This window comes from Aethalodelphis obliquidens, unplaced genomic scaffold (assembly GCF_003676395.1).
Source record: "Aethalodelphis obliquidens isolate GAN/ISIS:26980383/991018 unplaced genomic scaffold, ASM367639v1 scaffold87, whole genome shotgun sequence".
In the NCBI taxonomy this organism is placed as follows: domain Eukaryota; kingdom Metazoa; phylum Chordata; class Mammalia; order Artiodactyla; family Delphinidae; genus Aethalodelphis; species Aethalodelphis obliquidens.
The window spans coordinates 4595993-4619072 of NW_020838031.1; the positions used below are offsets into that span (position 1 = coordinate 4595993).

Consider the following 23080-nt stretch of genomic DNA (forward strand, 5'->3'; position numbering starts at 1 on the left):
GCGTGACCCTCAGGCTTTCCAGACTTTAGACCACTCTGGTGGTCATTATATGAATTGTATTTTGGAGAATATTCATAACCATTGAATCATTGCCATTGTTCATCTGGTACTTTGGCACCTCACCATGGAGTCCAAGCCAAAGGGAAGGTGCTGGTCTGTGAACACGGCAGGTGCTTTTTTTTTTTTTTTGCGGTACGCGGGCATCTCACTGTCGTGGCCTCTCCCGTTGCGGAGCACAGGCTCCGGACGCGCAGGCTCAGCGGCCATGGCTCACGGGCCCAGGCGCTCCGCGGCATGTGGGATCTTCCCGGACCGGGGCACGAACCCGTGTCCCCTGCATCGGCAGGCGGACTCTCAACCACTGCGCCACCAGGGAAGCCCATGGCAGGTGCTTTTTATACATGAGCGTGTGTGTGTATTTTAACTGCTCACCAAAGCCTGTTAGATTATCCACTATTTTGAATTAGTTACACAATCTCCCTCCCATTAACTGAAAATGTAAGAAGCTCAGCGAAGTAATAATTAAAGTCTTAGATCTTTATTTCTGTTATCCACCGTGATTTTCAGTTATGTACATTGTATCAATATGGAAGCCATGTTTTCCCTAAGAGTTGTAATGAAATCAGCTTTGAGAATCTGCACTCATATTTGTGGGGCTTCCCCCTTCCGATCACTCTGACTTCCATACCACCCTCAAGAGGCCCTTCCTGACCGTCCACTTTAAATTACCCTTTTCTCCAGTCAGTCCCATCACATTGCCTGGTTCTGTTATGTCAATGGCACTTATCACTAACAGAAATTACTAGGTACATTTATTTGTTTGTTTGTTATTTTTTCTGTTGGAATTTTCATAGGGATTAAGCTGAAACAGCAGATTGCTTTGGGTAGTATTGACATCTTAACAATATTAAGTCTTCCTACCCATGAACATGGGATGTCTTTCCATTTATTTAGATTTTCTTTAATTACATTCAGCAGTGTTTTGGAGTTTTCAGGTTATAAGTGAAAACTGAAATAAATTTAAAGGAAATAAATTTAAATAAAATAATTTAAATGAAATAAATTTCAGTTAAATTTATTCCTGAGTATATTATTCTTCTAGATGCTATTATGAATGGAATTGCTTTTTAAATTCTCTTTTCAGATTGTTAGTTGCAGGTGTCTAGAAACAAAACTGACTTTGGTGTGTGAATTTTGTACCTTGCAGCTATGCTAAATTTGTTTATTGTTATTGTTATTGTTCTAGTAGCTTCCTTGTGGATTATTTGGGATCTTTCAATATGGGATCATATCATATGTGAATAGAGATAGCTTCCTTCTTCCTTTCCTATTATTTCTTTTTCTTGTCTAATTGCTCTCGCTAGAACTTCCACTACAATGTTGAACAGCAGTGATGAGTGCAGGCATCCTTGGCTTCTTCCTGATCTTAGGGGAAAAGCTTTCAGTTTTTCACTGTTTACTATGATGTTAGGTGTGAGTTTTTTATAAACACTCTTTATCATCTTGAGGAAGTCCCCTTCTACTTCTAGCTTTCTGAATGTTTTTATCATGAAAATGTGTTGGATTTTGTCAAATGCTTTTTCTGTGTTAATTGAGATGATCACATGTTTTATTACTCTATTCTATTAATGTGGCCTATGACATTGATTGATTTTCTATTTTGAACCACCATTGTATTCATGGTGCAGTGAATCCAACTTGGTTCCTGTGTATAATCCTTTTAATATGATATTGGATTCAGTTTGCTAGTATTTTCTTGAGAAATTTTTCATCTGTATTCATAAGGGATATTGGTCAATAATTTCTTTTCTTGTGATACTTCTATCTGGTTTTGGTATTAGGGTAATACTGGCCGCATAGAATGAGTTAGGAAAGAACTCTCCTGTTCTATTTTTTGGAGGAGTTTGGAGAGATTGTGATTAATTCTTTTCAAAATGTTTGGTAGAATTCACCAATGAAGCCATCTCATCCTGGTCTATTCTTTGTTGGGAAGGTTTCGATTACTGATTCCATCTCTCATTTTAGGTCTGTGAGGCTTTTTATTTCTTCTTAAGTCAATTTATGTAATTTGTGTGACTGGCTCCTTTTCGTTCTTTCAGGCTGACAGACTGTTTTTTGTTTGTTTTGTTTTTTATTTACTTTAGGCTGTGTTGGGTCTTCGTTGCTGTATGCGGGCTTTCTCTAGTTGCGGCGAGCAGGGGCTACTCTTCGTTGTGGTGCACGGGCTTCTCATTGCGGTGGCTTCTCTTGCTGTGGAGCACGGGCTCTAGGTGCACAGGCTTCGGTCGTTGTGGCACGCGGGCTCAGTAGTTGTGGCTCGTGGGCTGTAGAGTGAAGGCTCAGTAGTTGTGGCGCACGGGCTTAGTTGCTCTGTGGCATGTGGGATCTTCCCGGACCAGGGCTCGAACCCGTGTCCCCTGCATTGGCAGGTGGATTCTTAACCACTGCGCCACCAGGGAAGTCCCTGACAGACTGTTTTAAGGTATTATATCTTTCCTTCTATTATTATCATTTTTTCAAAGCCAGCGTATATTCAGAATTAACTCAGTTTCTCTTCTAAGTAAAATCAAGTTCCCTACATTTTTGTTAAAAACTTAACATCTTCCTTGGGACTAGCTGAAGCCCAGTTCATTTACAACAAGAATTTCTGTAATGACAAGAATCTCTCTTTCATTGGATCATTAATTACTCATTTACATTTCAGAGTAACAAGGTTTCAGAAGGAAAATAACAACTGGTAGTTATTTAAAGAGCACTTCCACAACTAACTGGCTGTTTGGAGCCATTATCTTTTTCATGACAACATGGGGACACTTGCTCTTACTACCAGGATCTATTTTATTTTACTGACTATGGTGGTAGTTGTAAACTGAAACATCTTTCACAGCGTCTTCTCTAATTAAAAGCATCATAAAATGCTGCTGAATTGCCTGATCCAAAATATTTGAGTCATTACGAGTTTTCTCACATGCGTTAATGATTTAATTAACTAAACTCCTTAAATCGAACCCTTTATCAGCATTATATCTTGGCAAAGATACAACATTCTCATCCTTACATCTTACAAAAGTTCATATTCTAACACAAAGAGGACACATCTCTGCAAGTGTTAAAGAATACATTTCTAAAGAAATTTCAACTTCCACTTAAAGATCAGGGCGGCCAGGGGAGGAGAGATTACCCACGAATCACTAGCTTCTCTTAAAGTCCTCCTGTCAATGGCCTAAATGCCTGTCAACAATTAGTAAATTGTAAAAGAGTACCAGAAATATCAATCCTGTTTGCAGCCCCACTATTTATTTGAATACTTCTTCTGTTTAGGATGTTCTAGAACAAATTGAGCAGTAAACTGCTCCTCAACTCCAAACCAAAAGGTCTCAGGTTGAGGGTGGGGCATATGTTGGGATAGTAGTAAGTTTAATAGTAATAGTCCATCTCTTTTCCAATTAAAAAACCCCATATATTTATATCTATATCTATATCTCACAATACATACAAATGAGGATGACATTAAAAATTGACCCCTGGCACTTCAAGGACATTGTCAATCAGAACAGACATCAGCCACAAGCAGCCACTCCTAGACCAGTGCAGACTGGATTAGACGAGTGTCAGCCATGATGTGTGTGTGTGTGTGTGTGTGTGTTATGCTTGTGTGTGTGAATGCACCAACTATATATGTGTTGCTTATATAATGTGACAAAGAAATGAAAGTGCCTTGGCCAGGAGGAGAGAGGAAAGAGATGGAGAAAGAGGAGGGAGATAGTGTTCACCCAAGTAGTAGGGTGCTGCCCCACTACACTAATTAGTGACTTATTTATAAAGATTTCTTATTTTTTAAAAGCATTCAGCTTTTCAAAGTGCTTTCACCTTCTCTCATTTTATCCTCATTATCAAAAATAGAAAAATAGTCTTGCTTTATAGCTTCAGTAGAGAACTAGAAAGACGAGATTAGGAAATCATCTTCTAACTCTTAGGTCAGAGAGTTATAGAGTTCTTCCTCTACAAGTTGGCTTGGAAGTAAACCTGTTTCAACTCAGATTCTGGGTTGAGGCCCTTGCCGTTGCACCCTGTGAGGGACTCTAATGTGGACCTGCTACAGTAAATTTGTCTGGAGAAGTGAGGACTTCACTTCTTCTGCCAGCCCCGGCCAGCTCTGTCCTCGGGTCATTCCTCATGGTCTGACTGTTCTGCTCCCTCTAGATGTTGACTCTTCTCCTGACCTTGGGCCCAGCTCAGTGTTTGACAAGCCTCCCAAGGACACAAGCTTAGCACCTGTTCCTAGCTTTATCGTTCTCATGTTAATTCTGGTAGCTCCGTGAGTCTCATATCTCCACATGATTCAAGATGAGCACATTGCTCTCACATTTAGCATGGACATCATCATTATTATTATATATATATATTTTTTGCCAGTTGGGAAAGTGAAGCTTTGTGTAACTCATTTTTCCCAGAACTTTTCAGTCCGAGAGTAAAAGCAGGGTCACATTTACAGCTATGACCGCCACAAATGCTGTTGCCCTTAAATGACCTGCTCCCATCTGTTTCTCCGAGGCCTCAGAAGTTTTCTCACTTAAGCTTTCACGTGGGGTCTGATCATTTTCTCCTCTTCTCTTTTGAAACCTGCCCATCCCCCTCTTAGTGACGTGTCTATAGCTGGGTACATCAGTGATTATCAACTTGTGAGGATGAGTGTGACTGGTGGAAGTCAGGAGTCCTGCCATGGGTGCCGAAGACACGATACCGCTCACTTCCTCTGAAGTTTCCTGCACCCTTTCTAACCACTTACGTTGCTTCTTGATGCTGCTAACACTGTTTCCACAGTTGCCAATTCTCAAGCACGGGTCTCTCCCCGTAGAGTTCTTCTGGGTGCATCCCTCTGAGTTTGCTGTTGATGTGTTGCAGCACTTGTACTAGAGCTTGGCCACATCCTGGAGAGGCCCCATAGGGCCACATACTTCTGGTGTTACAGGAACATCCCTTTCCTCTACTTTTATGTTGATCTCTGTTAAACAGCTCTCTGAATTTTAGAAAATGGGAATGTATGAGATCGTATATAACCAGAAAATCTACAATATGGTTTTAGAGTGTTCAAAGGCTTTACGATATTAGAATCAATCTCTCTCCACTCCCCCCCACCCCCCCCCCCGCTTCTCTCCCTCTCCCTCTTACTCTCTCCCTTCTTCCTTAGTCTCCATCTCTTACCATTTCAAAGCCCTCCATTTCTCTCTCTGTCGGCCTCATTCCCTCCTACTGTGGAGAGATTTCCTTCCTGGGCAAGTGTGATGGGTTTGATGAGAAATGGTCTCCAACTGACTCAGGCTTACATCATTCCAGCTTAGCAGGAAAGACACTGCTTCTCTCTTTCAACAGCCCTATGTAACAACTCATCAAGGACACGATATCGTTCAGTTCGGGTCAGGCACCCTTCCTTGGGTCAATCACTGCATTTGAAGGACAAGATACTGAGACTCGGAGCACCATTCAGTTCTCACAAAAGATAGGCAATTCCACAAAGAAGAGAAAGTATTACTATCTGAATAGGGGAATAAGGAACGCTGGGCAGAAAAAAAATGCAATAAATGCTCAGTTGATAAGACAAATGTCTTACAGAGTTTGGAGTGAGGAAGTGTTAAGTTTTATTTGCCATACACCTCTCTCTAGAACTCAGAGATGAATCCATGGAGAACAGCCTAGTGGCAGACTATACTTTTCAGTCTCCCATCCTCTACTATGAACAAGGCTGTAATACTGGGCAGAGCTGTGCCAACTCTCCCTCTTTTTTTTTTTTTTTTTGCAGTACATGGGCCTCTCACTGTTGTGGCCTCTCCCGTTGCGGAGCAGAGGCTCCGGACGCGCAGGCTCAGCGGCCATGGCTCACGGGCCCAGCCGCTCCACGGCATGTGGGATCTTCCCGGACCGGGGCACGAACCCGTGTCCCCTGCATCGGCAGGCAGACTCTCAACCACTGCGCCACCAGGGAAGCCCTGTTTGTTTGTTTGTTTGTTATAATGGACCTATATAATATTTGGCATCCAACAATTAGGAAACATGTTTTTTTCCCAAGTGTAAATGGAACATTCATAAAATTTAATCATAAAATTTCCCTACATATTTTGAAGTGTAAGCATTATAATAGACTCTCTGTTTACAAAACAATTCACAATTAGAAGTTTATAACAAAAGGATGATTTAAAACATTTTCTATATATTAAAAAAAAAACCTTCTAAATGTCTCATGAATCAAGAAGAAAGTATAGCATTGTTTAAAAGTACTTGAAACTGAATGATAATGGAAATACTACATATAAAAGCTTGTAGAATGCAGCAAAAATGTTTCAAGGAAAATTTATGGTCTTATTTTTTTTAATACTTTATTGGAGTATCGTTGATTTACAATGTTGTATGAGTCTCAAGTGTACGGTAAAGCGATTCAGTTATACATATATGTATTCACTCTTTTTCAGATTCTTTTCTCATATAGGTTATCACAGAATACTGAGTAGACAGATGACTGGGGTTTTTTTCTGGGTTTTAGTTGCCCTGCGTAGCACCTGTAGCCTGCCATCAGGCTAAAAGCCATAAAAAATGGGAAACGAACTCCATGCCATTTCTTTCTTCCAAGTGTTGGCTTTACTCCGAAAGCTGCCTGTTCTGTTTACTGCCCACAGCATTCAGGTGGCTGTTTTTATGTTATACCCAGTGTTGACAGTTGTCATCTCTGGGAGTTGGGGGTGACTCGGCCGTATCATCAGTGGAACTGATTACTTTGGTTTGGTTGTAATCTCACTTTGTCACTTACTACCTGTGTACATTTAGGCAAGTTACTTAATTCATCTGTGTCTTAGTTTCCTTGTCTGTAAAACAGGGAAAATAATATTATTCCATGTTTAGAATTGTTGAGAGATTATATGACAAAATATGTCTGAAATGCTCGGGAATATTATGGTGATGATGATTATATAGCTGAGAGTGTTCCTTTTGCATCATTTTGAGATTTCTACCAATGCATTTAGCCATTTCCTCAATGAATAATTATTGTGATTCATTTCAGATTTTCAGGCATTGTATTATTTGGGATAGCACTAGATGAAGCTCACTGATAAATTTTCATAAATGTGTTAAATCCTCAATTACAAACTACCATTCTCATTTCAGGCGATGTTTCCCTAGTTATTCATATATTATATTTCATTGTATTTTATTTCGCAGCGTCTCAGATATCATGATTTATAACTACTTCATGAATAGTTAGAATTGAATTTAGCTTTTCACAAGTCACCCTTAAACATGCATTAAAATTCCCTATAATTAAGCAAAAAAACAATGTTAGAGTTGGCCTTTTCACCCTTGACACTGTTGACAGTTGGAGAAATATTTACTGACCTCCTACTCTTTCGAGGAACAAAAGTTACAAAGATGTGATGCCTACAAAAACCTTGTGATGTTTTGATTGGTGTTCAAAACATTTATTTTATAAATGTATCTTATTTTGATCAGAAAAATGAATACCTATAATAATGTGTAGATATGATTGTACTAGCATTCCCTACAGCAATTCCCTAAAGCAAAAACCTTTGAGGCCAGAAAATGAAATCATGTATCGCCCAAGGTGAGTAAGAGAAGGGTCCTTTGTTCCAGTTAGGATTTGAGGCCAAGAAATAAAAAACCTGACAACAAAGGCTTAGACAAGTAGGGCTTATTTTTCTCATGCAGTGAAATCTAGATGTGGGCAGCATGGGTCTGGAGCAGCTCCCAAGGTTTTCAACCCAGATCCAGGCTCTGTCCATTAATCCGTTCCCCTTTATGAACACGTGGCTTTGTTCTGCTGGTTATAAGATGGCTGCTACACCTCCAAAGGGTGTGTCTGCTTTCCAAAAAGATAAAGGAGGGGGAAAGTGAAAGACCAGGGGTTATGCCAGCTGAGTTGGTCCCATTTTATCGGAAAAACAATTGCTCCAGAGACAAGGCCAACCCCTGGCCGCCCCAGCTTAGATTTCATCAGCAAAAATGGGTCATAATGCAAAGCGCTTTGGCCAGGTGAATATTTTAGCTGTGTACAATGCCACCCCAAGGGAAATTGGGATTCTGTTAGTAATAACGAAGAGAAGAATAGATATTAAGAGGGGCAGTACTTTCCAACCACGGCAAGGTGCGATTGCAGGGACTCATGGAGACTTTCCAGGGGAGTCTTGGAAATCATTTTCCAGTGTGACTTCCATTTATACAGTCCATCTGAAAGTGATCTGCTTTAGAAAGCATAGTACCAGTCTTCTTTAACCACCCCTGCTTTTAAAACTGCCCTCTGCCCACTTTGCAATAGAGAACCACACGCCCATAACCAACCCTGAAATTTACTATGGTGCATTGCCCAGGGGATCTAAAAACCTCTAGGGTAGGGACTTCTCTGGTGGTCCAGTGGTTAAGACTCTGCACTTCCAGTTCAGGGGGATGCGGGTTTGATCCCTGGTCGGGGAACTAGAATCCCACATAAAATTTAAAACAATAAATAAAAATAAAAACCCTCTGGGATATAATCAAAGGGACAAGTCAAAATAACGGTATCACACAGCCTCTTTTATTTTTATTTAATTAATTAATTTATTAATTTATTTATTTATTTTAACATCTTTATTGGGGTATAATTGACACAGCCTCTTTTATTAAAGCAGAACCATCCTGGTGGGGATTCTAGTCTTTTCGTATATATGCATATTTACCTTAAGAGCAAAGCATGGTACTAGAAGTGATTGATTTGGGCCAATGTCATAAATATTTTGAATACAGCTACGTTGTTGAGTGGAACCATAGAGATTTTGGGGTTTTTTTTTTCCCCTTTATTTTTATTTATTTATTTATTTTTAACATCTTTATTGGAGTATAATTGCTTTACAGTGGTGTTAGTTTCTGCTTTATAACAAAGTGAATCAGCTATACATATACATATTTGACTATTTTTATCTGCATGCCCTTATCTCTTCCATCCTCTGGTCTTTGTGGAAGAATTTATTGCTTTTGAAGAAGAATCTTTGAGAGCAAAGCAAAGAGGACGTCCTAAGGAATAACGAAGGCAGGGAGAGGTATTGTACTCTCCCAGCAACAGAGGTATGTGTCTTTATCTCTTATCTGTCTGTCTGTCTCTCTCTTAGAGTTGGATTCAGAAGTAAGAGGGGGGACGTAGAAATGCATATAAGTAAAGTTTAATTGAATTGGAAAATCAAGGACAATTTTTCTGGCACAAGTTATTCTGGTTTTGCTGATTTGTTTGATAACAGGGATTGGATTTGGCATTTAGGTGACACAGCGAAAATTTTCCATACTTTCCATAAGGTAAATCTTAAACAGTGTTCTGAAGAAAATTTTTTAAAAACACATAATGAGTATTTCTTTTTCAAAAAAATGAAAATGATGTTTTGAAATGAACAAAATTTCAAGTTTCTTAACCTCTCCACTAGACTGGGTTAAATAAATGTCTCCAAGGGAAAGAATGCCAGGTGTAATTAGTAGGTATTGAATAACTTAAGGTTAATCCTTTTTGGTATAGTCCCAGAGACTAAGAAAGGAAATGACACCAAAGACTAGAAATAAATGCTTTTGCAAGTCAGATGGTCTCCAATACTTTGTTTTCAAGAATATTAAAGGTGCAACGAATCACTTTGTCAGCTGATCATCAAAAAAGAAAGAAAAAGATTGATCACTGTTACGTTAGGTATTCAAGTCAGAAGAAGAACATTTTAAAAAGTAATGTTGTTAAAATGAAACTCCTTCTATCCCCATCTACTTGCATATGTGTTTCTTAATTTTTGTCTATAAAACATGAAAATAGGAATAAAACTGATGATGAACACTGCCTTACAATTTATAATATTCACGCATGGAAATATAAACTAATCTTTTTTTTTGGAAACATAAACTAATCTAAAAAAACCTTTACCCAACTTATTAAAAAGGCATTTCTAATAAAAATTTGTATTTTCCACTTAGTAGTTATCAAAACATATAACTGTTTATTTTGATTGATATCCTATTAATATTTACAAACATAATTGAATTCAGAAGAAATTATTTTTATCAGATCTTGGGGTCACCAATTTTTTGTAAAAAAATACATATATACATACTTATGTATGTTGGAGGATATCAAATTGCTCTGGTATTTATTAGAATTCAGGGGATATATGGTATTTATACTCCTTCAGAAATAATTAAATGAATTATTTTTTACTATTTTAAATTTATATATATCCAGTATAACACTATCTAATATAATAATAATTTATTATAATTTCTATAAATATTTTAAAATTATATTTAAAACTCTAATATACTTTGCAACTATTTAAATTTAAAATAAAAGTTTTCTGATGTCAACTTAAAAATACTTGTTTTTACAAAAAATTTTAGGAGACACATGGGCAAAAATGTTTAAAGATTATAGGAAAGGACAGCTACCAGCGTCATTGACACCGCTCCTTTCTTAAACCTATTGTCACCAAGCTGTCACTGTATGACTAGGTTTTCAAGTGTATCTCGTAAGTTGAGCTAGGGAACTCTTCAAAGCAGCTCCTGAACTTCAAGGCTAAGGCCAGCAGGTGGAGAGATGTGAGCAGCTAGTGAAACCATTCAGTAGCCAATGCCTCTTAAGCACCCATTCAGCTTATGTGCGCCCCCTACAGGTTTCAATACAAATGAGATGGGACCTGCTCTCAAGGAGTTCATAGATTGGCATGTAAATAATACATTATAATACAAAATTGTAATGCAATATTTTTTCCTCTAAAAATGGAACTAAGTCCAACTTGTGCAAATCAGTTTAAATAGAATACAGTATTTCTACAGTCGTGTGCGTAAGGGGTTGTGGGAACATAGGGCGCTGCATTTGAGAGTGGTCATTCCCACAGATTTATAATCACTCCGTTTTCTCCTTATTTTTTGCATAGATAGACAGATACAACTTATAGTAGTGAACATTTTCCATTTCTCCATGTTCTTTAATGGTTTTTATCTATGTGGTTACCTTGTTTTCACATGTTATCATTATAGATAAGTACAATTTTATATTCGGGTTTCTTCCCCTCTGAGCATTAACGTACCCATTTTCACAAATAGACATCATAAGTACTATGCAACAAGCATTGAAAGTAACCCAAGCCAAGAGTCTTACTAGATGTGTTTGGTCCCTAGTAACAGTGGATGCCAACCAGAGTCCTATGTAGAGCTATGACTGAAATATTCCTTTAGCACTCAACCTGATTCTTAAATTGAATTAGCTGCATGATAGGAGCCTCTGAGGAAGGAATTTCTTCTAAGGGAGAAGAGTAACGGCGTCAAAGGAAAATGGCTATAAAGGTAATGCTCACAGCACCTCCTGATCCCTTCACAAAGATGAAATGTGAGAGATGTGTTTGGAAATCCTGTACTATTGCAGACTGTGGCAGGTTAACATCTTTATTTACATATTCTGTTCTATCTTATTCTCTCCTGTAGACAGTGATGTGTCAGGTAATGTGGAAATAGTGTGGGAAATATAGAGATAGGTAAAATCCTATCATGGTAGATAATATTTTCCTCGCTTTTGCCATGATGTACCAAGATGAGGTGTGTCTAATCATCATCAGACAATGCCTACCTTAATACCCTGTGTGATTTGATACTTAATAAGGATGAGTCGTAGAAACGACCGTGAGAATTTGGTGGCTCGACCACAGTAAAGGCTCCATCCTGTGGGAGGGATGATGGCTCCTGGGAAGTGGTACCCATGGGGGTGACCGCAGTGGCAGATGGAGAGCGGGTGAAGTGTGTCTCTGTCTACCAGTCATGGTAGCATGTCTGGGGAGACAGGCATATACATCCCAGACTACATGGAGAGATATATAGCATGAGCTATGTTATGCCATATTCTGTACTAAAAACTTATATTTTAAGAAAGAAAAAAAAGCAGCTCTGGTAGCTGGTAGCTGGTCTGGCACTCTGAGCCAGACCAAGGTTGTCACCTGCTAACTATAAAAAATTTCAGAGCAGTAACATCAGGTGAGGTCACTCTGTGTCTGTGATGTGGTGAGATAGAACAAGACTCCTCCATAAAAACAAGAAGATAGGGCTTCCCTGGTGGCGCAGCGGTTGAGAGTCCGCCTGCCGATACAGGGGACACGGGTTGTGCCCCGGTCCGGGAGGATCCCACGTGCCGTGGAGCGGCTGGGCCCGTGAGCCATGGCCGCTGAGCCTGCGCGTCCGGAGCCTGTGCTCCGCAACGGGAGAGGCTGCAGCGGTGGGAGGCCCGCGTACCGCAAAAAAAAAATAAATTCCTTGGCAGTTTCTTATAAAGTTAACATACACCTACACTCTAACATCATTTTAACTCCTTCCCAAGAGAAATGAATCTGTATGTCCACAAAAAACTTGTATATGAATGTTCATAGCATCTCTGTAGCCAAAAGGAGAGAATGCACATTTGTACTTCACCAGAATGGATAAATAATTATGATACATCCACACAATGAAATACTACTCAGCAATAAAAAGGAATAGGGACTTCCCTGGTGGCACAGTGGATAAGACTCCCTGCTCCCAATGTAGGGGGCCCAGGTTTGATCCCTGGCCAGGGAACTAGATCCCACATGCCACAACTAAGAGTTCACATGCCACAACTAAGCAGCCCTCCTGCTGCAACTAAAGGAGTCCACCTGCTGCAACTAAGACCGGCGCAACCAAATAAATAAATAGTAAAAAATAAATAAATAAAAGGAATAAATCACTGATAGGTGCAATAACATGAAGCAATGTAAAAAAATTTAATGAAAGTAGTCTTACACAAAAGGGTACACACTATTTCCAGCCAAAAATAAAATAAAATAAATTAATTTTTTTAAAAATTGGTGCAGTGGTTAAGAATCTGCCTGCCAGTTCAGGGGACATGGGTTCGAGCCCTGGTCTGGGAATATCCCACATTGCCGCGGAGCAACTAAGCCCGTGTGCCACAACTACTGAGCCTGTGCTCTAAAGCCCGCGAGCCACAACTACTTAGCCAGTGTGCCACAACTACCGAAGCCCATGTGGCTAGAGCCCATGCTCCACAAGAGAAGCCACCGCACCGAGAAGCCCACACACCGCAATGAAGAGTAGCCCCCGCTCACCGCAACTAGAGAAAGCCCGCATGCAGTAACGAGGACCCAACGCAGCCAAAACCAAAAGAAAACAGAAAGGAAAAGAAATTTAATTTTAAAAAAAGGGTACACACTATTTCATTTTATTTATATGAAGTTCTCGAACAAGCGAAATGAAACTATGGTGACGCAAATCAGAATAGAAGTTGCCTCTGTGTGAAGGGTGAGGGAGGAGCTATTGTAAAGAGTGATGGAAATATTCTACACCTTGGTTTACACTGTGGTTACATAGGTCAAAATTAATCAAAATGTACACTTAAATGTATACTTTATGGTGCGTAAATCTGTCTCAAACATTGGCTTAATTTCTTGCGTTATGGTAAACAAAATGCAGTACGTGAACTAGCGAACCACAGTGTCCCATTTCTCCCCCCATCTTTTTCATCTGAATTGAGAAATCTGCCGTCTCGTGGTGACTCTGGCACATCAGGGAATGCCAAATTGAGATCAATTTCAGAAGATGCAGTAAACTGCCAGAGAGGAATAATGAAGAAGGCTTCAGGATTTATGGCTGGTCATGGGATTAAGATTCTTGAAGCAAGAGTAAGGACCCAGGGGATTGCTGATCATTCTTAGACTGTCTTAGGTCAGAAACTCACCCTAATGGACAAGAGAGTTGAATTCTGTCATTAAGTGACTAGTGACAAAAAGGGTCTTTTTGGATGCTGTGTGTTGCCCAAGGGAATATGCCACATATTCATAAAGAAAAGGCAACAAAACCTTAGCAGAAGAAGTTAAATGACAGCCCAGATTCTTTGAGCCACTCAGTTTTCTTTGCCAGGTAGAAAGGGTATTTGGGGTCCCAGCCATTTTACTGACTGGTATTCAGGATCAAAATCTATTTCCATATAATTGCAGTTGTTACCCTTACAAGTTCCTGGAACGATAGTAAAACACCAGAGTGCCGAACACTGGAGAAATACAACCAAATATCAGGTGGGTTTTTACTGAGGTAGTGGCTTTGGTGAATGCGGCTCGGTTCTTCAGGCAAGCGGACTTCCTGATACTCAGCTCCAGAAGTGGACATTGTTTCCCCTTCCAGTTAGAGGCACTTCACGCCGCCCTCCACCACTGGGCAAAGCTGTGGCTGAGCTGCTCGCAGGACTCAGGGAAAAAAAGATGTGCTCTCTGAAGTCAGCCACCCACCTGAGAGGGAAAGGATGAAAATAAGGCCCAGTTTTCTTCCAAATTCCCAACAGACAAGTCATTTACTTTCCCTGGGTGAGGCCAGGAGTATTATGCCAATGCAGATGGGGATGAATCATGCCTTTTATTTCCTGTACTTCTGATGGTTTGACATCTGGGGCCAGGCTGACCCCGGAGGGACTCCCCCTCACAGGGTTAGCTAATTCCTAGAGATGGCAAATAACTAGCCCTTGAGCACACCTTTCAAATACAAACCAAGCCATCCAGAGCACACACCCCAGCCACCTCCTGTGCTGGGCTCTCACCCTGGCTCACTCTCCCCCCGCCCTAATCCCCCCAGGCCCAGGTACCAGACAACCAGGGGCAGTCCCCATGCCTCAGAGCCCTGGAATGATTCAAACTAGCCAGACCTGAGCCTGCTGGCCCTGTCTTGCCTATTCCTGCTTAAAGAGACCACGATAAAAGCTCCTGTCTCAGTTCCCTCTCTCCCTCTGCCTGTGACTGACCCTGGTGCTCTCCCAAGTGCCCCCCACCCCTGCCCATGGCATAGTGTGCCCCTCCTCTTGGGAACTGTGAGTAAACCTACCTTTTCAATGTCAGCTGTCTCCTAATCCATCGGCTTGTCACACCCAAATAATAATAAACCTGTATTTTAAAACAAGGTCTGTCCACTTGGGAGCAGGGAGGAAGCACCCCATAGGAACATCACCTGTGACCATGACTGTTCATGCTGGGGCTTCTCGAGCCTCTGGAAGCTGAGATTGTATACATGTTGTTCTAGTCACCCCTGTTCCTTCCTGTTGCAAATTCTGTCTAATGGAATAAACCTGGTTCAGTCAACTTGGTAGGACTGGGAGGCAAGGTCATGTGACACTGGAGGCTCTGGGGTGAGTGTCATCCTCCCCCCACCACCTATCACCATAAGCTGGGGGGAGGAGCTTAACGCCCCCCCCGTGTGCTTAAGTGTTCTCATTGGTAAAAACAGGTTGTTCTGGAATATCAATCCTCAGTAAACGTGGTCCTCCCCAAACAAACTCCAGTCCCATATAAGGAAAACAGTTCAGCAGAATTCATTGGATCCTTCTAGTAGCTGTCTCCGTGTTGCTATTTCCATCTTCCCAGCCCCGAACTCCTTGATAGCTTTGGTTTCTCTATATTTATGTCCTTCTGGGGACTGTGGCTTTCAGCATCTCACCCTTTCTGCTCTCGGCATCACCTAGCAGCTCCCAGTGTCCTCTGTCCTCCTAAAACCCTGCAACGGACTCTTGGGCCACAGACTCGAACCTGGCTGCTAATTATTTATTTTCAGGACTGACCTTGTGTGCTCTCGGGTTTTATTTCTGTTCTAGTTTGCTCAGCAAGAGATTTGTCTCTTTGTTTCTAGGCAAGAGGTGCTGGCGTCTGACCTTGGCTGCAGACTGCTTCCCCACCCTGCTCCCCGACCCCATGTCCTCCAATATTCTGGGCAGACAGCTTCCTTCTCTCAGTGTTGCTGCTTCTGGGTCTACATTTCCTCCTTCTGTCACCTTCTTCCCTCAGCCATTAAGGAGCCTAACACCGCCCACCCATTAAAGATGATGGCGCCTCGGTGGGTTAAGAATCCGCCTGCCGATGCAGGGGACACGGGTTCGAGCCTGGTCCGGGAAGATCCCACATGCTGCGGAGCAATTAAGCCCGCATGCCACAACTACTGAGCCCACATGCCACAACTACTGAAGCGCACGTGCCTAGAGTCCGTGCTCCGCAACAAGAGAAGCCACCGCAATGAGAAGCCTGCGCACCGCAACGAAGAATAGCCCCCACTGGCTGCAACTAAAGAAAGCCCGCGCGCAGCAACGAAGACCCAGCGCAGCCAAAAAAAACCACGATGGCGCCTCCTGCGTGCCTCTCCCCCCATCCCCACTCTACTCCTCTTCCCCTCCATTGACAAGATGCTGAAAATACTTGTCCACATTTGTGTCTCCTGCTACGTCCCACTCACTCAGCTCACATCAGCACGACTACTCTCCCACCTCTGCTTCTGGTTCTGCTAAAAAACGATTCATCGTGACCTTGAACCAGACCCTTCTCTCCAGGTATCAGATGCTCTACGACATGAGGGAATGCAGGACCAATAAGTCTTCGAGACCTTCTTCACTCATTGTCCAAGACAATGGTAAGGATTTGTTGTAAATCTCATATTGCTGCATTGATAGTAATTTCCACTTAGACTAAAATTTATTATTATTTATTTTTATTTTTATTTTTTGCGGTACATGGGCCTCTCACTGTTTTGGCATCTCCCATTGCGGAGCACAGGCTCCAGACGCGCAGGCTCAGCGGCCATGGCTCACGGGCCCAGCCGCTCCACGGCATGTGGGATCCTCCCGGACCGGGGCACGAACCCTTGTCCCCTGCATCGGCAGGCCGACTCTCAACCACTGCGCCACCAGGGAAGCCCTAGACTAAAATTTAAAAGCAAAGGGTCATTCTAAAGAAAATTGCTGCAAGGAAAAGGGATGACGAGGACCTTAATTATTTCTTGTAATAGAACATGATATTGTCACATCTGGCTGTGATAGTACTGGGGGCTTCGTGCTATGAAATTCAGGGCATTCTTGTGCCTGGAGGCTGAAACCTGTACTCATTTTGTGATTGTATGCAAATGAGAAAATGACATTTATTGAGCTATGGACCTATCCTATCTGAATATGAAACAATAAAAAGAAAATTAAAGTGGAATATATTGTCCTATAGAGCAAATATGAGAGGCTGATGGGCTATCTTACTATCCTCACTGAAGTCTAAAATGATACCATATTTTTCTAATCCAGCTCATAATTATATAAATATTGCTGGCAATGAATCACCAGAAAATAATGGTTCTTAGTGATAATAACACATTACATTTGGGTTTGGGAAAATACATAGTTTCTACGTGATGTGGAACAGTGAGGATTTTGGTTCTACAGAAACAAGTCTAATAGTATTTATTTCCTCTTCTCCCCATCTCGTCCCACTGACTCAATAGCTCTGTCTTCTAGTCAGGCCACGAGGATGTTCTTCTTCTCATCCCCTCCCTCCTGTCCTTGGACAGAAGAGCCTTTGACTAAGCACATTCCCCTATTTTTTATATATATATATGTATATATATGTATAAATTTATCTATTTATTTATTTATTTTTACTTATTTATTTTTGGCTGCATTGGGTCTTTGTCGGAGTGCACAGGCTTCTCATTGACGTGGCTTCTCTTGTTGTGGAGCACGGGCTCTAGGTGCACGGGCTTCAGTAGTTGCAGCACATGGTCTCAGTAGTTGTGGCACAAGGGCTTAGTTGCTCCGCAGCATGTGGGATCTTCCTGGACCAGAGATCGAACCCGTGTCCCCTGCACTGGCAGGTGGATTCTTAGCCACTGCCACACCAGGGAAGTCCCATTCCCTTAACTCTTACATACATTACCCTAGTTTGTGAATAAGAAGAGGACTCCTAGAGACCTGGCACCTGGAGTGGGCACAGTGGACCTTTCCTGTACATGGTCTGTTTCAGAGCTGGGCCAGTGCAGGACTCCTCTCTGTAAAAGACTTCAGGACCAACCGTACGTGGGGACAGAGGAACGATACTGGAAGTGTTTGACATTGACACAGCACCTTGTAATCGTACATGTCATGTTCACTGCAGGTTGTTATTTGATCAGTACAGGCAGTCACCCACACAAGGTAAAGTTTTGTTATTTTGTGTGGATGGTCGATTTAAGCTTTTTTAAAAACAAGATTAAAACTGAATACAGTAGCATTGTTTAAAAACAAAATGCCGAGCAGTTGGGAGAACACAGAGAAGGTAAAGGTCCGTCTGCTCTCGCTTGGCCGCCTCCCGCTCCTGTCCAGTCTGATGTGCCCCAGACTGCAATTTGAGAACGTAACAAATGGCCGCCATCCCGCAGTATCTTCCCCGAACCTTGTCACTATACAGGACCCCTTGCTAAGGTGGAGATGATCATTTATTAACAATGTGGCTTAAATTGTTCCGTCCATGGACATTGTTCACTTCCTGTTTTTGTTCAATTTGGTCCTTCTAGAGTGACTTCCCCCATCTTATTTACCCATCCTTCAAATTTTAACTCAAACACTTCCAGCCACCCCTTCTCCCCACCATTGTGAGGAATCCCATCTCCTCCTGGAAAGATGTTTGATATCCTAGTGGGCATGAGTCATGTCTCAGGCATCTCCACAGCCCCCATTATGGCAGTCTTTCGAATACATACAAGCTCAACATGTGTTTTTTTTCTTTCTTTTTTTATAGGTTTGTTGGGTTTTTACATTTTTATTTATTTATTTAAATTTATTTGTTTTATTTTTGGCTGTGTTGGGTCTTCGTTGCGGTGCACGGGCTTCTCATTACAGTAGCTTCTCTTGTTGCGGAGCACAGGCTCTAGGTGCACAGGCTTCAGTAGTTGTGGCTCGCAGGTTCTAGAGCGCAGGCTCAGTAGTTGTGGTGCACGGGCTTAGCTGCTCCACAGCATGTGGGATCTTCCCGGACCAGGGCTGGAACCCGTGTTCCCTGAATTGGCAGGCGGATTCTCAACCACTGCGCCACCAGGGAAGCCCTTCAACACATGTTTCTGAACTGGATATTTTTAAGACAAAAAGATTAATTACCCCTCCAGGGTGCTGGCTACCAGGATGAGGTACTCCTGCAACGTAGTGATTAGCAAAGTCAACGATAGATTGCCTACCGGGAAAAACATTGAGAACTATTGCTTACATTATACAGAATAAACTTGGAAGCAAAGACGAAATACAATCTATCGAGGAGGGTGCATTGTTTTCAATTTAAAGTGGCAATGTTAACTTATTTTTTTTTTTTTTGCTGTACGCGGGCCTCTCACAGTTGTGGCCTCTCCCGTTGCGGAGCACAGGCTCTGGACGCGCAGGCTCAGCGGCCATGGCTCACGGGCCCAGCCTCTCTGCGGCATGTGGGATCTTCCCGGACCGGGGCACGAACCTGTGTCCCCTGCATTGGCAGGCAGACTCTCAACCACTGCGCCACCAGGGAAGCCCTAACTTATTTTTAAACCGCATTTTCTGTACCAGCAGCCATCCAAATGGCTCCCACTTCTGTTTAGCTTCGCCTTTAAGGAGAAATAATGACAGTATTTTCATTTCCAGCCTCCCCACTTTCTGCACCCACACAGAAGCATTCACAGTGTGCAACAGTCACCTCCTACACCCACAGTCTTCTTTTCCAGACGTGGAACCAGCAAAACAAGATCCTTCTTTAAAGAAATCACATTGCGGTCAGTGATTAAGTTGTATTATAGTTTTTTCCTCTGTTGACAACAATCAAGTAGCTAATTCACTGTCGATCCGTTACTTCTGGGTTTTTCTAATAATCCACTTCCTGAAAATTATAAATACAGAAAAGTGCTTTTGCAATAACAGTTGTAAGACCCTGAATCACTTTTTTTTTTTTTTTTTTTTGCGGTACGCGGGCTTCTCACTGTTGTGGCCTCTCCCGTTGCGGAGCACAGGCTGCGGACGCGCAGGCTCAGTGGCCACGGCTCACGGGCCCAGCCGCTCTGCGGCATGTGGGATCTTCCCAGACCGGGGCACGAACCCGCGTCCCCTGCATCAGCAGGAGGACTCTCAACCACTGCGCCACCAGGGAAGCCCCTGAATCACTTTTAACTCTCCCCTTTCTTCTCTGGGCTGTGACATTCACTCCCATGATGTCATCCCCGAGGGAAACTAAACCCTTTGTCTACTCAACCAAAAAGAGCACAAGAGGACATCTTGCCACAGCTTAGGGAATTGTTTGATCATTTAATTTACTTCCTTACTTTCCTGGAAATGAACCATTGGTTCAAATCAGGCATTTGTTAGTTGTTCCCATATGTGTTGGGATGTGCGAATCAACACAGGAATTCTGCACGGTGGGCATTGTTCACCCCTAGGTTCAGGGAAATTGAGTGACTATTCAGAACCTGTAAGTGGAAGGAGTAGGATTCCAACTGTGGACCAAGAATGTCACCTGCCATATCAGTAAACAAAGAATGTGGGTCCATCAAGCCGTCAGCCACTGAAGATCCCCCCTTTCCACACGCGAGGATGCACCCTGAGGGTATTCAGGATGGAGAAAACAAGATACTTGTCCTAGATGGTTTAGGTACATATCAAAGGAATGGTTTTAATGAGCCCAGACTCTTGCATCTTCCCTTACATAGAAAAGCGCTAAATCCCTTAACTTGAGATATCTGGTTTTCTTTCGTTAACTGTAACCCTTTGATGTTCCAACTACCTGGTCTTTGCTGCAAAAACTCCTCTATATCCTGGGTCCTCCCTTACCTCTTTGGAGCCGTCCCTCAGAGTTATCTAAGAGGCTGCCTACTAGACTTAAGTCCTTAACAAGTCTGCTGAATAAAATATAACTCTGAACTTTCAGGTTGTGCCTTTTTTTTTTTTCAGTCAACACACCTAGGTCTGACTTCAGATGAATTAGCTGTACCACCGTGAATGCTGATCCTTTACACTGGAGAAAGATAAGCCCACAATTTCCTCTGTCACACAGACCTTTGATTGCATCCTATTACATTCCTCAGCTACTTTCCCTCCCCTTCCCCCCATCCCCCATTCTGGAAACTTCCATTTTCTTCCTCTTCTCATGCTGTCAGTATGAAACAGGAGGGAAGGAAAACTCTCAGTGCCATTGTTTTCCCATCCATCCTTGGTCTGATGTTGGTAAATCGATTCAAGCACAGTCTGTCAGCAAAATGAGAAAAATCTACCCAGTCATGTAGGTTACACATTAATCACGTTAGAACCTGACAGTTTTTCTGGATCCATAAAGGTTTACTAAGGGTTTTCACACAAAAGTTTTCTAATGTCCTCTAAATTGTATGCAGAGTCCACATATGTGAGATTTTATTCTCAATTAACAGATATGGAAAGACAAGGTGAAGAAGGAAACAATTTAAGTGATTGTTTCTGTAGTAAAGGCCATTCCCTCAAGTGAAAATGAAGCCTCTTTAAAAATGAGATAGGGGGCTTCCCTGGTGGCGCAGTGGTTGAGAGTCCGCCTGCCGATGCAGGGGACACGGGTTCGTGCCCCGGTCCGGGAAGATCCCACATGCTGCGGAGCGGTTGGGCCCGTGAGCCATGGCCGCTGAGCCTGCGCGTCCGGAGCCTGTGCTCCACAACGGGAGAGGCCACAGCAGTGAGGGGCCCACGTCCCGCAAAAAAAAAAAAACAAACAAAAAAAAGAGAGATAGGACGGCACTGAGTCTTCTGCTTGCAAATACATTTTTCCTTTGGTCATCAGGACTGCCTGCTGGGGAAATGGCTTGTGGAGAGGTTCCACCTCGGTGCTGCTGGCAATGGTCACCTCCAGTTGTTGACATAACAAATAGAGGACTTCACCGTGTGTTATAGGTTGAACTGTGTTCCCCCCAAATCCATATGTTGAATCCTAACTGCCAGGACCTCAGAATACGATCTTATTTGGAGATAGGGTCTTTACAGAGATAATCAAGTTAAAGTGAGGTCATTAGGGTGGACCCTAATCCAACACTACTGAGGGAAATTTGGACACAGGCAGTCTTACAGGACTGGGATGCATTGTGGACATCAGGATCTACATGCCAAGGAGAGAGATCCTTCTGGAACACACCCTTCCTTCACAGTTCTCAAAGGGAATTAGCCCTGCCAACACCTTGGTTTCAGACTTCTGACCTCCAGAACTGTGAAACAACAAATATCTGTGGTTTAAGCCCCCCAGTTTGTGGTACTTTGCTGTGGCAGCCTTAGCAAACTAATCCACCACGTGCTTTACTGTTGTCAGGAAGGAATAAACGTTCCTCTACCTTTCCAAGCTCTTCAAGCTGGTCTAAGAATTAATTTGACATGAGGCAGGTTAACAGAAGGAAATGAAACAAAGCTTAATACCATGTATAGATGGGAGAGACCCAGGAAGACTGAGTAACTTGCCGAAATGGCCCAAGCCCTCCCCTTAAATACCATCTTCAGGGGGCTTCCCTGGTGGCGCAGTGGTTGAGAGTCCGCCTGCCGATGCAGGGGACACGGGTTCGTGCCCCGGTCCGGGAGGATCCCACATGTCGCGGAGCGGCTGGGCCCGTGGGCCATGGCCACTGAGCCTGCGCGTCCAGAGCCTGTGCTCCGCAACAGGAGAGGCCACAGCAGTGAGAGGCCCGCGTACCACAAAAAAAACAACAACAAAAAAAACCATCTTCAGCTCAACGCAAAAGAGGTTTGGGACTTCAAAGGGGAGGAAGGCAATTCACATGGTGATGGAGGAGCAAGTACAGAACATCGGCCCATCAATTAACACATCAGAAACACAGAAATAAACAAAATGCAAAACCAGCTTGGAACATATAATTGTTGGGAAAAAAATTAAGAGTAAAATCTCCAGTCTATTCTGGAAATCTGCACAGATGTACAAAATAAAGAAACCAGTTTTATTACTGAATTCACATTAAAACAGACTGACTGCCAGGCACATCACAGGTAATATGCTAATGAGATTAAAAAGACAGAAAGAAACCCCACCTTTGTGTATAACCTAGAAGATGCAACCCATCATACATGGGTTTTCAGGATTCACAGTAATTTTCCCTCTTGTAAGAGGACTTGACCCCACCATTTGTTAAGTATACCCACGGTAACTGAGGTAGCCATCTCTGATAGTTAATTGCCCTTATTTGAAGGAAAAATAAAACATCTCCTTGTATCTCCATGACAATCAGGAGATTTAGAGCAAGGAGTCCAGGTCAACCT

The 23080-nt window shown here is 42.5% G+C and overlaps 1 long non-coding RNA gene across 1 annotated transcript in view; it reads left to right on the forward strand.

Annotated features, from left to right (window-relative positions):
- LOC113613366 (uncharacterized) overlaps positions 1-15968 on the forward strand; it is a 39259-nt gene extending 23291 nt beyond the window's left edge. Inside the window, exons 4-7 of the long non-coding RNA XR_003430206.1 lie at positions 9004-9105; positions 11185-11349; positions 14022-14099; positions 15694-15968. This is a non-coding gene — a long non-coding RNA (uncharacterized LOC113613366). The remainder of the gene's footprint in view (positions 1-9003; positions 9106-11184; positions 11350-14021; positions 14100-15693) is intronic.
- The last annotated feature ends 7112 nt before the right edge of the window (positions 15969-23080 follow it).